Source organism: Sparus aurata, chromosome 6 (assembly GCF_900880675.1).
Source record: "Sparus aurata chromosome 6, fSpaAur1.1, whole genome shotgun sequence".
Classification (NCBI taxonomy): Eukaryota; Metazoa; Chordata; class Actinopteri; order Spariformes; family Sparidae; genus Sparus; species Sparus aurata.
Window position 1 is genome coordinate 32,639,958 of NC_044192.1, and position 17,037 is coordinate 32,656,994.

The 17,037-nt window shown below is 42.6% G+C and overlaps 1 protein-coding gene across 3 annotated transcripts in view; it reads left to right on the top strand.

Annotated features, from left to right (window-relative positions):
• The window catches only part of phactr3b (phosphatase and actin regulator 3b), a 56,935-nt gene that overhangs the window by 29,265 nt on the left and 10,633 nt on the right, over window positions 1-17,037 (top strand). The gene's annotated exons all lie outside the window — the stretch shown is intronic.

The window sequence follows — 17,037 nt, forward strand, 5'->3', positions numbered from 1 at the left end:
AAGAAAAATCACTCAACTTTTCATAGGCATTGGGGTGAGTAGATAATGGCATCAATTTTGGGTGAACTTATCCTTAAAAAAAGTTTTTTAGCACTGGAAAGATCATCTTTGATAAAACTGGTGTGTCTAAGCAGTAGAAAGACATGAATATTATTGCTACAGTGGCTGTGATATTCTCCTTTTCTTAAAAGGTTAGGATTAAAGCCTACAATAACCAGAATGCACTTTGTCACACTGCACTAGTAAACACTCTACATTCTACCTTTAATATTTAGTTTTGATTAAGATTTAAATATGTCATTCAAGCTGTATTGTTTGGTCATGCTTTGTATAGATGCAGGTTTTAATAGCATGCTTTTATTGTAAATGTCAGTACTGTACAGTAAACTGCAGTAAGCAGGAAAAATGATTGTAAATGAAGAAAACAGGAACAAAGCATCCGTCTCTATAGCTATCAATGTATTGAATTGTGGCCATGTTTAAAGAATTGACCCTGTTTACTCAACTTGTGTCCAGGGATCAGCCTCCGTCTCTCTCAGATGACAGTGCATCCTGTTATCTTTAAACGCTCCATGCACGACATGTTGCTCTCACTCTTTCTCTCTGACTTAGATTTGGATGCTTGTGGTGTAAATACAATGAGGTGTTAACAACAGCCCCCAGTAAAAAGTGGCAGAAAATGTTGAAAACTGCATGAGTCACTTTGGCATAACAAGTCACAACAAAGGTTTTTCTTTTTTTTATGTATTGTTGTTCCTCTCCTTTCCTTGGATGTAGCTTTTCTGGGTCAAGCGGCTGATTTTGGGAGTGTGGAACAGGATTTTTCTGAAAGGCAGAGGAGGAATGCAGCACGCAACATAATCGTATTTGTCGTGTTATGTAAAAGGCCATAGGCTGTTATTATGTTGACTTTAATAGGATTAACAGTGGAACCAGGTTCCTTTTTTTTAGTGAATAACACAGTGGCAGGGTGTACTGGTAGACTTACGCAATCCTTTCCGAGTGGGATGAGGAGGGTTCACTCCTCTCTGAGAATGCACTCACCTAATGTTTAGTTTGTACAAACGGTAACTTTTGCTAAATTTAAGCATCTGCCTTCTGGTGTGTGTCACGTGTGTGTGTGTGCAGGATTGCAGCTCTCCTGACACTGAATGACCATTTGACTTTTTAGACTGACAGAGAGTTCACGCTGCCTTTTTTTCCTGCCTGCACTTTTCCCTCTGTAGGCTATTAACACATTTAGGTGTTTTTCATACCTTTGTTAAAATAGGCAGAAGTGATAATAGCCTGTTAGCTAAACAGTCACACTTCACTGTGAGTGCTCTAAATGGAGGTCGACCTGCTTTCAGCTGCCAGTTCAGGTCGAAACAGGAGCTATTCTCCTCAGAAAGTGACAAACAAACCGCAAACTTCTAATTAGCATTTTCAAATGCATCATTAGCTTCAACGACTCTCAGCTCAAAATAGCTGCTTCGGAGGGGATTCATCTCATTAGAAAAGAGGAAGACAGGTCATCACATTTTCACCTGGTAAGATCTGATCATATGCCTATTTACAGCAGAACGTTGACACATTATACCTGCATCTTGAAATATTATTAATACACAACAGTGTGTCTTCAATGTGGCATGGGCGCAATATGACAGTTTTATTTCTTGAATGACTAAACTCATTTGGGGCTTCACATCCAGGATTTGGGTGGGTTGCCATTCCCAGCTGAGATTTTGCATGTTATCCCCCCCTACAGTCCAAAGACACAAGGTTAGGGGAAACTGGTGACTCTTAACTTGCCCGTATATGTGAGTGTGAGTGGTGGTGTGTCTCTATATGTCAGCCCTTTGATGATCTGGCGACCTGTCCATGGTGTGTGCCGCCGCTCGTCGTATGTCAGCTGGGATCTTCTCCAGCCCGCTGCGATCCTGCAGGTGGTTACAGATAATAGACGGATTAACTCATTTGACTGCTGCATAAAATATAAGACGCGCTGGTTGAGCAGATGTAATTTCAGATTAACACGGTAAATATTGTTCATGGTGTGACATTTCATGGTGATATCCTGTGTGTATGCTGCTTCTTCTTCTTCTTCTTCGGCGACTGTAACATTTAACTTTCCTAAAGTTGATGCAGTTGGCATTTCTTTTAAGCAGCTTGAAGTCATATTTTTGCATGAACGATGAAATCGCGAAAATCTGAAAGTGTAAAGCAAAAGCATGCTCATAGTAATAAAGTGGAGGCATTTAGCACACGTCAGGTCATTGTTTTAGTTTTACACCAGGCAACTGTCACACTTTTGTTCAGTTTCACTGCTGTTTTCAGCGTTAAGGCTCTAATAACCCTGCAAAAAAGAATCCCTTTGCACCACCCACTACACAGGCAAACTTAGCTACTAGCTAGCAATGTTGGTGCATTCAACTTTGACTATTGCTCTCAGGAGCTGGTAGAGACCCAAAACTGAGCTAAAAGGAGAGTGAATGTTAGAGTTATTTTTACCAACATTGTATAATAAGCCACCGTTTGCTATTGCAATATGTATTACTTATTACATTAATGTAAAATAAGACATTGTGCTTATGCTTACTGGTGGTTCCAATAGTGCAGTATTGCTACAAAGATACCTTATCCTCTACAATGCGTATCCAATCCAAATTTCTCAGTTTAAAGCCGATATTGTAGAGCCATTAAGATACGGTCTAAATGTGAAAGTTTAATCAACGTCTTCAAATAGTCTGTGAAAAAACGTGGTTTTGAACCTCTTTTCACCACAACGTCTCTAAACAGATGAAGATTTCTGCTTTGCTGTGGAGTGAAAGCAATAAGCAGGCAGCTTCAGCCTTACTTGCCACCTAATAACAGTAGCTGTCATAACTTTACAAAGCAAGTCCAACACAGTATATTCAGTGGCTTATCAGCCGTACAGGTACAGTCCTAACAGTCATAGCAGGCGGCAGCATGTGATACAGCATGTGAGGCATAAAGGTTTCATACCTTCACTGCCTAAAAGGAGCTTTCCATTTGCTACTCACATGGTGTTTGGGTCGTTTTTTCAAGATTTGTTTATAGGGCAAGTCACTCTAGCTCTCAGTCAAATAAATAGAGCGGAGCATTCCTTCTCTGTAAAAAGTTTGCTTCAGGATGTCGTGTACCCTCGAGCTGAAGATGAACCCATGAAATGCTCAGATAAGAGATGGAGAAAATGGCGGTAATAAGCTGCCCTTGTGCCTTCTGGCAGGGGTATGAAATGCTTTCTGTACAGAGCTGCACAGTGGACGGGTTTTAGTTGAAAAAGAAAGGCCTGAAGTGTGTTTTAATATTGCTAATGAGACACAGATGCAGAATCACTGACCTTAATAGGATTATAGAAAATATGCAGCACTTCTTGTGAAAACAAACCAGCACACTCATTTATTTTCCATTCATAGAATTTTATAGAAATGACTTTATCTCCCTGTCCACTTTAAAAAAAAGTTGATGTTCACTTTCTCATGGGTCAATGTGTTCATCCACTTTAACTGACCCCAGGCTGGACTCGGCTGGCTCCAAATGTAATCACTTGCGAGCATCGAGGGAAGACAACCTGCTGACGTTCACAGTAGAGTTTGCAATATGAGCCGAATGCTTCCAGTAACAATGATTAGAAAGCTTTGCGGTGGATACCCGTGCGATTTCTCCTTATAGCGTGCGACAGTTGTCAGAGTCGTCACTGTGAAATCAAAGTAATTTCCTTGTAAGATGTCAAACAAGCTCAAGTCAGTCTGTCGCTCATCGTCCCTGAAGCGGCTGCAGAGAGTGACATAACATCACAGATGGTTTCCTTCATTCACACTCACACATTTATGTTAGTCCCTGGTTAAATTTAGATTGCATGTAGAGTTAATGCCTGTAGTGTACAGATATACGATAAATGTTATGACATATAAAAATCCTCCAATCAGAATCCCACTTCAATAACACTACGAATGTATTATCAGCTGAAATTATTTGAAATGTCAAAATGAAATCTGCCGCACACCCCTGTGACTGACAAACTAGCATAGTATAAATGAAGTATGACATTTATCAGCGTATCCACACTGACACATCAGTGGTGGTGGAGCCAGTTTCAACTACTTTATAAGGCTGGTGGTTCCCTACCATGGAGGTCAGGCCCACCCAAAGGGTCACAAAATAAATCTTATTGATTGTGAGATTAGTTAGAGGAGGAATTCAAAAAGAAAAACTTACACAAATTGGTTTTGATGGTGTTTTTTTGTGTTAAATATTGGTGGTTGGATCTCTTTGGGCCTTGAATGGTTATTTACATAAAACCACGTCAGTTTAGGAAAAGCAAACACGAATATGTAAGGTATAAATTTAACTTGTAACATGTTAAACTTCCGATGAATTTAATAGTATGAGATTTCCCCGTGAGATGCAGTGGAGTAGAAGTATTAAGTAGGTACTTAAGTCTGTACTTAAACAGGAGCTTTGCTGATTTTCAGCCTGCTTTGTTTCACTACAAAGTGGTAAACTTCTGTCCATTTATCCTGCACCCAGAGCCACCAACTTTTTTTTCAGTGAAAATTGAGGCTGAAAAAACCTTTAAACAACAATGCTGATCAAATATGAATCACAAGCACCAATTTCAAATATATTTGTCTCTTTTTTACTGCAAAGACAGCCAAGTTTTATCCAAGGGCCATCGTTCAGCAGTGAAGTATTTCTTTAAGTACAGTACTCCAGTTTTAATTATAAATGTATTAACATGTTAGTGATTAACATATAGTCTTAACTGTGTTAAATATATTTCACTAGGAGTTTTAGTGTGTCCCTTAAATGCAAATTCAATTAATCACAGTTATTAGTGTTTTTATTTGAATTATTCATTTATTTGTGTATTATTGTATTTGAATATGATAACAGGATGAATCCCGTGGCACATCATAGGATCTAATGCATCATAATTAATCCAACATTATCTGACATAATGTAGAAGTTGTTACTGCAGAGCGTCATAGTCATTACATAACTTGTGCTGCATCAACAGGTCACCATTGGCCTCAGAGAGCTCCAGGGATATTGGCCCCCCTCGTGCGTCTGGGTGCAGTTTCATTACATACCCAGTGCCATCACAGGTCGAAGCAGCTAATTAAAGAGATAAAGACTTTGAGCCGAGAGGGAAACGGAGCCGGTTTCCGTTCCTGTCCAAGGAAACGGGGCAGCGAGAGTTTGATGAAGCCTAATTAATTTACAGCTAAGCCTTTTGCTCCCCGCTTTGTAACTTAACTGTGAGAGATGAGTAAGGCTGGGTGACATTCAGGCAGGCTGAATAACGCCGCTCATGAGCCTTTTTTGAGCCTGGCACCACGCTTCTCCATGTGCCTTCTTCCTGCGCCCTCACCCAAGGCATTTCACAGCTGCGTGTCGATCTGGATAGCCGGAGCAGCTATTCGTGCATCGGTTTGATGTATGTGACGCCATCATAAACCAAAGCTGTTCCAAACACGCTTTGCGCCATGTGAGCTTTTTTTCCGAGCGCGCACGGACAAATTCCAGAGGGTAATTGAAAAATAGCAAACGGCATAATGCAGCATGAACTTAATGACTTAACATGCCAGAGAGGATGCTGGAAGCTCTCTGGCCTGCAGTCTGCACGGGGTATTATAGCGCCATCCCAAACATTACACGCTGTTTATGTAAACTCAACTCCTGATTGCTGTTGCATAATGAAAACAGGAAGCGATCAATCATGTGTCATAAGGGGGTAAGTATGACAGTGGGCTGCAGGGTGATGATGGACAGTATGTACACGGTGCTGGGTGAGGACAGAGGTCAGATCAGCAGGTCTGTTATGAGCAAAGTTCACTCAATGTGTTACATTACCGCAATGATTCTTCCTCTGACTGCAGCAGCTGTGCCAATCTGCACTCCAGTAATGACGGATCGATTAGAACACACATCACATTAGGTGCACAATATTCTATAGACTTCAACACATCCCATGAAAGGACCAACAATGAAGACCAACAGCCTGATATGTGTTGTTACTCTGTGCCATAAAGCTCCAGTGTTGTCCAGAAACACATCAGTGAGCTCGAGTGTGGTGGGCTCGAGTCCTTGTGACTTGGACTTGACAGAAAAAAAATGACTTGAGACTCAATTTGGACTTTGAAGTTAGGGACATTGCAACTCGAATGACTTGTCCGTGCTCATTTTGTGTTTTCAGTTCAGATTTAGTTTAGTTGACTGTCAGTACTTCACAGTTCAAACGTGCATGGGAAGGGAATGTTTTTTTAAAAGAGGAAATTAAGAAATAAATGAGCTTTTATTGTGTGTGATCGAATTTATTTTACTCAGTAATTAGCCTATGGTACAAATTCAGTTCATTGGCACCGTTATTAGACAGCTACACATACTTTGTCTTTTCTCTTTGTAAAAACTTGGTACTGCAGGAAATAAATGTCACTGTGTGGTGACGTGACCTGATGTCTGGAACACACGTTTTAGTTCACTTTGACTCAATTCCATATACACTGTCCTGTTGCTGGAAGTACACACTGGAGCACCAAATGCGTGTTAGTCCGCTGCTGAAAATAGTCCCCAAGAAATGTGTTTAAAAACTGCAGTGCTCACTCAGCTGCTTTAGAAATTACTGAGCACATTTTTACAAAAAAGGAAATTAAAAAAAGGCAAGCTGTTAAAGCGGAAAAGTAATAGAAGTAATAAAAGTAAATAATAGATGGACTGACACATTCAGGCTCGTATTGGCTGTCGGGAGCCCTTGGAGAATTCCCGGTAGCCTGGCAAGCTGATTGGCCGGGAGTGTCAGGCCAGTGTTTAAAACTGCTAAATGAAAAGTGTAATCAGAGAGGAAACAACACAGGGCAGCTACAGTCCCTCAGAGCTGCCCCACCTGTTTTAAACCTGACGGTGTGATCACTGTGTGTCATCACGTGCACACACACACACACACATCAATGTTCAGTCAGTCCATGCAGTGCAAGCGGCTGCAGTGTAGTCAAGAAAAGGGCAGCGGGAGAGAGAGCACGTCACGCCATAATAGCTTCCCTTTCCAGCAATGATTCTATGGTTTAAAAAAAAAAACACCAATCATGCTGTGACGTACACACACAATTCATACTGTCAGGTGGAAGTACCTCCATGTACTCGGCTTCATGGTCCACAAATAATATGGACGGAAGAAGAAGTATTGCTGAATGAGAGGAACTCTGGCAGTAGGATGGAATATGAGACATTAATTAATAATAACTTCTCATTCATTTCATATCCATTTCTTACGGGCGTTTTTCCACAGCAGACAATTTTACGTTACGTCAGATTAGAAAAAAGCACAGGTGTTACTAATAACACTGACAATGGCTCCACTCTATTCAAGTGTCCCATTAAGCTATGGCAGTGTGACAGCATGTGTAATACAGCGAGACTGTAAAACCTGCGGTCGTTGATTGTATAATTCACACCTGCGTTTTTTACTACTGTGATGTGAAAATGTCTGACTTGCTGTTCGCTCGTTCCATTTAAATGTAACGGCAGAGGGCTGTGCTTCTTATTGTAGAGAGGGATCCCGATAAATCACATCCGTCGCAGATTTCCAACAGAGCAACACACAGAGGAGTGGACTAGGGCTGCACGATTCTGGAAAAAATGTGAATCACGATTTTTTTGCTTAGAATTGAGATCACGATTCTCTGGCACGATTTTTTCACAAAATGTTTATTGCACTGATGAGTAAAAAAACATTGTAGTATGGCAGAGGCATAAAGCAATGTTTTTTTTGTTTTGTTCAAGTTCTATCATTGGATGAGAAATGATTTTTATAAAAGAAAAAAAAATAATAATTTGTCTCCAAGATGAGAGGGAATCCTTTAATCCCTCATGTTGTACAGTGTTTATTGGGGCCGTATCTTTGGCTAGGTGATATGTGATAGCTGCTTTGATCGGCTTTCTAAAACGGAGGCGTAATATTAATCGAGTAAACATGTGACGTGACATGAAGCCCGAAGTTGGGCTGGGAACAGTTGACAACAAATTTGTCTTCAAAATAAGAGCTTTACATTGCACCCCATTGTAGTTTAGAACTGGGTTCTTAGCGGGGGGCTTTTACTTTGAAAGTAGCGACCGTTTCTAGCTTGCGCTACAACAACAAGCTAACACAACGAAACCGCTAGAGATACAGGAGACGCTAGCATCTCCCGGATCTCAGCGGCTGTCCAGTTGCTCAACTAGCAGGCGAGGTGGAAATAAGTGTACCCTCTTAGGCGGCAAATCGGCGGACCTAAACAGACTCTCAATTTGCCGCCCTCTGTCTAAAACCGTGGACCTAGCTGCCCAAAAGACGGGCAGATTGGCGGCTTGCTGCCCCGTCTAAAAACTGCCTCTCACTCACTCCCTCCAAACACTCAACTGCAGGCGGGCTTCCTCCGCTAAATCCCGTGTTGTAAAGATGCTTTACCACAGGCTGAGGGAGGAGGCAGCGGCAGTGCTGCGTTTGGGGGCGCTTCGAAAAATCCGGAAGGAAAATAGGAGCTTTTGTTTGTGATTCAGCTCGAGATATAAAATGCTCCAGAATCGCTATATGTAGAAATAAGATCACGTGTATGTGTGAATCGAGATCGCGATTTTTTAACGATTTTTTGTGCAGCCCTAGAGTGGACTTAAGTTTTCAGACAGTTCAGTAAATGCAACAAGTCTCCCGCGCCGACAGAGAAGCTGTGGCAGAGCTTTGTGTGAACGTGACCCAGACGTGGCGTCCGCAGCCCGGCTCCGCTCTCTCAGGTGCTGCAAGTGCTCAGCTCCGGCTGAGACTGACAGCAGGACCCGGCTGCTCAACAACAGTCATCCCCGTTGAACTGACTCAGAGCTGCGGACAGCTGAGACATGCCATTGTTGGGGGTGACGGCACCATGTGCTCGTCTGCCAGAGGGCATGACCGGCCCCTCCTGGCAAGCTCGCACAGCAACAACAAAAGCCGAAGGGACCCTCTCTAAACTTTGCTCTCTAAACATCCACGCTGTACCAGTGATTGTGTACACACTGGGTGAATCACTCTGAATCTGTCGCATTGAATGAGTCGTGCTGAATGGAACAGAGCAGTGTTTGTGGAGGTGGACAGCACGCTGTGTCCTGTCTGAAGCTCTCGAGGCAGTGTTTGTGTGCTGCGAGGGGCCTTGGGCACGCAGCGGTTTGTACAACATGAGGAACAGAACAGACTCCCTCACAGACAGAACACACTCACCTTGACTCCCGAACATGCCAGGCAACACGATGCTCAGGCATTCCTCTGAGTTACCTTGTGCAATACTATAATATATAAAATGACTGGATACACCGTGTTGTCATGTTATGTAGCCACTCTGGATAATTGTAACAAGATTAAGCACCCTTCAATTTATTCTGATGGGAATAAACATTTCCGTTTGTGGAAAATTGAGACAAAAATTGGTACTGACTGGGTTTCTTTCAGCTCAGTTAAGTCCCAAAAATTAAATCCCTACGTCGATGCAGCACAGTGCATTGCTGTTTGTGTCTTTTTTTTTTAATCTATGCATAAGTGCCGTAAAAGACCAAGAACTGACAATTTTGAATTTGGGTCCAATGAAATAGTAATAGCAAACTACTGGGACATCATCGGGATATAGATTTTAATGTGAACACAGCATTTGTTGAGATTCTATTAACAAACCGGGAACTGAACACTGAGAGAAGTTTTATCGTGGTTGGTGGTCGCTGGCCCCCGTCTGACCAGTGAGTTCTATCTGTGCTCCTGTGCAGGTTACTCGGTCTCTAAACACTGTTTTTAAATGAAACACTATACAGGCTTTGGGAAAAAAATAGAGTTAATTAATTAATTGATGTAGTGCCTCTGTCTGACCTCCACAGCCTGGACGTCAAAGTGCTGTGTGGAGAAACGTTAGCTAAACCCAGCAAGAGAAGCTTGCTAGCTTTTTTACTATGAATCATCAAACATCAAGATTTCATGCATTGCAATCAGCAGAAATGCATCTTTTGAAAAAATTAAAAAATAAATGGAACACGTTACTGTGAAAATGGAATTTTGACCTGTAACGCTAGCGAGAGATTTGCACGGCAGCTGTTAGAGTTGTGTGAAAGCTGCGTCTTTTCAATACCAGTGTCCGTGTGACCCTTGCTCAGAACATAAACATCACAAAAACAAAACATAAATCTGTCCGCAGAGCACTGCACGTGTGCTGCGATCTCCAAAATATTGCTTTTCACGCAACAGCTAGAAGACTTGGCACTTGTTGAATGTGGCAAACATCGCAAGCATGGCTCTGCTGAACGCACCTCTCAGGCCGGGAAGTTGACAGCTCCTTCCCAATTCCTGGCAGACTGACCGGGCTCCATGCGGTCTTCACGGTTGACTTCACACACAGCCATTGTGCTCATGCTTCCTAGTGAGTTCATAAAGTCTGAAATGTGCCCAGATGCCCACATTCAGCATACTAGGTGCATGTTTTATCACTTGCTGCTGCTCTCCGCCAAATCTACATCAGCAACGTTGGCTTAACTGTAGGCCTCGATTCAATGCAAGACAGCGATGTTGCAACACAACTACAATTTCATTGCCAAGGTGAGGCCCGAAAAATCAACACTCAACATTAGACGGCTGCAAACTCCGTTAATGTTCTTGTCAGTACACTGATGCAGGAGCTTCCACGTCCACATCACGACGCACCTCAGAATCGACGATGCATCGTGAGTAGTGGCTCACCGGTGGGCAAATGAGTCAGCCTGTACCTGTTCACAGTCTGTTCTTTCTTTGGAAGCTGCTCAGAGTGTGATCAAAATCTGAGAATTTTATTAAGATTCGTGCGAGTGAAATTTATTTCATGAAGCAGAGACTTGTTCTTCCTGCTTTGATGAGCTGTTAAAGCAATGGATCATGTAGAGGTTCGGCTGTCGGTGAAACACTGAAGATTGAACTGTACATTATAACCTCATAACCTGTAATGGCATTTGTCTGCTGGTCCGTTTTCTTAGCTAAGGTGTTCGGCTTGATCATAATTTCTGCATTGCTGCAGTTGCGGTGACACGCTTTTGGATTATATTGGATAAAACGTTGTGTTCTTAAAGTGAACAGGACACAAAGGTACAAAAAGGCAACAGTGACCTCAACCTTATTGATTGTAATTATAACATGCAACTGATACAGTTAGAAGTTCAGTTTGTTCCTCTTAACAATTGCATTCATCAGTTTATATTACGTGTGCTTGGGTAGATGTGAATATTTGACAAAAACTGTGTTGGAAGGTTTAAAAAGACACCCAAGTGTCAAAACTTAACAAAGGCTGGTGTCTTTTTAAACAATCAGTACGTGTAAAGAATAGATGGAACGTATTTATGGAATAGTTTTCTGTTGACATTACATTTGAATATTAAAACAGCCTTTAATTCTATATTTAATTCTTTAAAAAAACATCATTTGTGGTCTGCCCCTTTCATTTGTGCTGTGATGCAACACATCCAGGTTGCATTGATTCACTGTGCATCAGCGCAGCACTCTGCAGCAGAATGCAGAGCAGTGGGCCGGCCCGGGATGGCAGAAGGGAACCCTCTGTTTCTAAATTTAGCTCTCATCGGCGAAACACTGCAGCAGCGGCCATAATCGATGGCCCATCTACGTCACAACCCAGTTTGCCCGCTCTCCTCTCCGGTCCCCGCTGATAGAGAGGTTGCGTTTCCTCCCCCCCGTTCCCCTCTGATTGAACTTTCCCCACTCTCTTGTGGAGAGCCGGACATGGTTTACTGCCATCATCTACATCTCCAATCTTTGTCCTGTGTTTACATGCTTTCATCCAGGCACCCTCAGCCCGTGCACTCAGCTGAGGACGTGGTTACATAAAAACGGCACTGAGAAAGACCTTCTTTCAAAGCACACTGCTGAGATTTACTGCAGCCGCATGATCTCCGATCTCCAGCTGAAGAAGTGGTCATGGGGTCTGATGACTGCGTAAAAATCTTTAAAGCATCAGTGTCCTGAATTCCCAAGAGAAACGTGCGCGTCTATTTTTAGAAGGGTGACTTTTTGAATCCATTGTTCGTTACCTTTCGACCCGTCATGTGATGGCCGAGTAGGTGACCGCTCGCTGAGAGAGGGGAGGAGCTGGGGAGGGCAACAAAATACAATGAGAGGAGAAGCAGATATTTCGAAGGGGATTATTTGTTGTGTTTCTGTGCAGATGGGACATTCAGTCATATAGACATATATTGTGGTAGAGCTGCTCTGAAGGAAAAACTTTTTTTAAACTAAAACTCGAAAAACAAAATGTAAAAAAAAAAATGCTATGAAGCCTGTAGAATGCTGCAGGAATAAATCATAAAACCCTGTCATGAGTAAGCATTTCTTCCAGTTCTTTCATCTCAAAGTCAGTGGACTCTTTGAGTGTTTATTTTTTTTTTTTTAGATGCCTGAAACAAGGTCTGTGGTTAACACAAGCTTAAAGGAACAGTTCGTCTAAAAATGAAAAGTCATTCTCCGCTCACCCCCATGCTGATGGAAAGTCGGGGGAAGTATCATCCAGGAAACATTCCTGGAGCCTCACAGCGAAACAGCGCTGCAGCATGACAACAGGAGTAGACTGGGACCAAACATAAGAGATCAACTGGAAGAAAACAAAAAATGGCTCCATACGGCTCGTCAGACGTAGCAGTCTGGAAGCCCTGATATCCTGAATTGACTTGAAAATGTGTTATTTACACCCTTTTTAAAGCTGAAATCTTTACTGTAGCCACGAAGCTAAAAGCTTAGCTTGCACCCCGTCTGATACGGGGCCATGAGCTCGGCCGCAACTTTGTCTTTTCCCGTCAGTTTGTGATCTTTGATCACGGCAGACTGGCGTGAACTCGTCCATCAAGACTTTTAATCACGACAGCCACTTGTAGATACCTACGCCAGAATCCAAAGGTTGAATAACAAAACCCTCTTTAATAGAAATAATTGGACCCAGCGGTGTTGGTGGGATCATCGTTGAAAAGGGTTTAACCCAATTAGTCTGACCTCTCAGGTTCAGTCTTTACGTAAAGTGTGAAGCTATCAATGTAAGCTGTGTACGGCTGCTGACTGACATAACCAGATTATGAAAATCCTTTTCGTGAATTCATGAACTAGACTTAGATATGATTGCTACAGCTGTATGTAACATTTTTTACTACAACTATTTGCAATTCAAATTTGCTGATAGCTAAATTTTGCGCAGGAAGAAACCTCTTTGGCCGTGCCCATTAAGCTGTAACCCCACAAAAGCCATTAAGTCTCTCTACCAGGTCTGCCTCAGTGAAATGTCTGTGTACGCCTGGGGTGTTAAAGGGATAGTGCGGGTTTTTTGAAGTGGGGTCATATAAAGTACATATCTATAGTCGATCTGTTTCCTACCGTAATCATCGATCAGCGCAGCCTCAGTTTGGAGAAGCAGAGAGCCGCTCCAGCCCAGACGTTCAGCTTTGTACTGCAGTGAACGGGGTGCAGCAAAAAAGCGAAATTAACCACCTAAAACAAGGCTCACCTAAAAATGTTTACACCAGTTCAAGTGTACGTTGTATAGGTAAAATTCACACCGCTTTACATCACTGTCGGACCGCGCTTTCTTTTGGCACTACATTTTCTCAACCGCAGAACCTCCGTATCCCTACGCATTAGCGTAACTGGGCAACAGCTGGTCTGCGAGCCGGCGGCTGGACGAGAGGTTTACTTTCGATAAAAACGAAACTTAACTCTCCATATCCTTCCGCATTAGCGCTCATGCGTAGGGATACGGGGGTTCTGCGGTTGAGAAAATGTAGTGCCAAAAGAAAGCGCGGTCTGACGGCGATGTAAAGCGGTGTGAATTTTACCTATACAACGTACACTTGACCTGATATAGATTTTTTTAGGTGAGCCTTGTTTTAGGTGGTTAATGTCGCTTTTTTTGCTGAACCCCGTTCACTGCAGTACAAAGCTGAGCGTCTGGGCTGGAGCGGCTCTCTACTTCTCCAAACTGAGGCTGCGCTGAGCGGTGATTACGGTAGGAAACCGATCGACTATAGATATGTACTTTATATGACCCCACTTCAAAAAACCCGAACTATCCCTTTAAATAGCAGAGAGTGGAAGGGGCACTGGTAAAGGAAGAGAAACGTAGTGGAAGGGAGACACGCATGATGACAGGAGCATACTCAGTATTTGCCTCAGTCCGCTGAGCCATGGAGGAACCAATAATTGGATATTTGTGGCACTTAGACCAATTTCTGCTGACACCACAGCTCACATTGTGAAGCAGGACGGACCAGCGAACCTCAGCTGCTGTCTCAGGCTGCTATAAATAGGAACGGGCCACACAGCAGTTGACTGCAAGATGGCAATATTAGCACTTCGAAATCCCAACGCTTCCGTTAGACTAATTGTATGCGCTCGGACGGATTTATCTCTCTCAGTGAATGAGGGCTCCACAAAGACGAGAAAGAAGTAAAAGTGTCAGAAACTAAAGGATGCGGGGGCTGTGTTGATCATATCACTGACTTCAAAAGAACGGTTTCCTAACATAATCTTTAGTCCATTTTCATTCACGTTCCTTTAAAATCATACTCCCGTGAACGATGCTCAACACAATAGCAGTTTCCAGGCAACCGAGGCTGTCGGACGGCGGCTCCCTTGCAGAGAATATTTTCAGTTTCATAATCCCCTTCACCCCAGATGAAATATTAATGCGTTCTCTGCTCGGGTTTCCCTCCCTGTTTTTTTTTTTTCCCCCTCCCGCGGGTGAGAAAACTTAGCAAGGCAAGTGATCACTTTCACAAAATCCAGAAGTGCCTGCTTTTCAGTGACGTGAGAGCCGAGCACTCAGAGTCAAGACTGAGGCAACCACGACATGGCCTACTTCAGCCATTAAACTGAATTAAAGAGGATACACGTATATATATATATTCAGTTTTATTCTTTTAAAGCTGTTTATGCTTTGGATAAAGAGAGAACAGGAAAGGAGGTAGAGAAGCAGGGGATGATTCGAACCCTCTGCCGCCGTGGCGAAGAGACAGCCTCGGGTGCGCGGGTGACGAGCTATACCACCTGAGCTTCTGGGGTGCCCCCACTGCGCATTTAATGCAGAAACCAGTTCCAGCAGCGCCAACAAGCCAAAACTGAGCCACCACTGGGCAAGAAAAGTGACATTGGCATGTAAAGAAAAGTTATAGCAGCTGCCATGGTGATCTCATCCCCATCTGCAAGCGAGGAGCAGCGCTATAGTTCTTTTTCTCTTTTCCTTTTACATAACGCTGTTTGCATGTTCGTGTGTTTGACCTAGAGGGTCACGGCTTTGTTAACTGGAGCATACATCCTGGAAAGAGAGTGTCATCAACTGTGTTCTGTCCCTGTGGTTAGTTTAGAGACAGAAACCTTTACAGAAGCAAAATGCTGCTACCGTTACAAACAAAAGAAGCTCGTTTTATTGTTATAAGAACAACGTTTTAACAGGGACCCATTTTATATCCTAACAATGGGTCCCTGACGTACATCAGTCATTCTGTTTGCAATCCAATCAAAGCCTTAATACTGGACACTAGTTCAAGTTTCACGAACAAAACAAGATAAAGTGATATGTTGCTATGACAAGACAAGTGAATCATAACCTTAAAGTTAGTCTGTGTAACTTGCCACAGTTGCATAATAATATGTATGGAGGGTTTGCTGACAAAAGCTGGCTTCAGCCGTCATAAGCTACAGTGGTACCAGACAGGTGGCATGGTGGGTTTTATCGCTTATGAATAAATGTTTTCATTTGTTAGGAAAATATTATTCTTTTTTCTTTTTGTTTCGAAAGTTACACCCGAAGTGTTGGTCAAAAATGTTAACAAAGCAAAATGAATAATAGATTAATTTATCGATTTTTCAAAAGCATCTACATTTACCACGAGATAATTTTAGTGGATTTAAGATGGATTTGAAATACAAAATGAAATACTGGATTTATATTTGTTATAATCCTTGTGTTTTGTTTGTACCAATGATTTATTTTGTAATTAAGTTCTATTGTAATGGGTGGCACAAGCGTAATACGTAAAACCTCGAACAAACACAAAACAGCAAAATAAAAAGTGCAAAAAAAAAAAAAAAAGGAAAGAAAGAAACACTGCAGAGGTGGAGCTGGAGGTGGTGCAACTGCTGAAATTGCAGCCGCTCTTTTCTTTCTTTGCCAATAGATAGCAACATCAATATGTCTACATCTGCAAGTCTGGACGGTTATTCAGTCTGATAGACGAGGGGCCGGTCTGACAATCATCACACAGCTCACCCTTGCTGAGAATCTTCTGCCTGCTAAAATATCAATCGGTGTGTTTGTGCGTGAGTCACGCGCTATTTATTCTATCATTAAGATGTTTATCATCATTTATATTTAAGGTGTGTGTTTTGCAAGGAATATTCACCAACAACACTAATGACTGTCATAGTGGGGTTGGTGTCCTTGGTTACAGATGTAACTGATGAAGTCAATTTCTCAAGAACGTTGTTTAGTACTGCTGAATGTCAGTGTTTGTGAGAACACGCCTGTATTCAGCCGGGGGTTCCAATAATGAAGACAGTCTGTGGTTCTTGTCATCGCGGTTTCACGCGAGGACCATTCCTCGCAGGATGTGCCTCTCCAGTGTCTATTTGTGCCTTTTATAGTGAGCAGCATCACAACAAGGCATCAATCCAATTACAGGACTGGAGTTGGCAGACATTGTGAAGCAGTTGGAGAGACGTAAGCACCGGATGGCGCAGCCTGCACATATATGGCAAGAGGCAAAATCGTCAAATTACATGTTGTCACCACTAGAACATCCCCTGTCCCACATGCAGTAATTAGCGTTATACAATGGCTTTTTTTCCTCGGGATCTAGCTTTGAGTACCCTCTAATTTAAATGTCAAAAGTGCCAAAGCCTCTGCACCCACTCACTGAACACTGGTTGTTTTTCTCTCCTTTTGACCTCTTGCCAAATAAGGGTTAGATCAGAGACGTGACCTATGACATGTTGCTAATTTTGTCTGTTTGTCACCCACTGCCTCA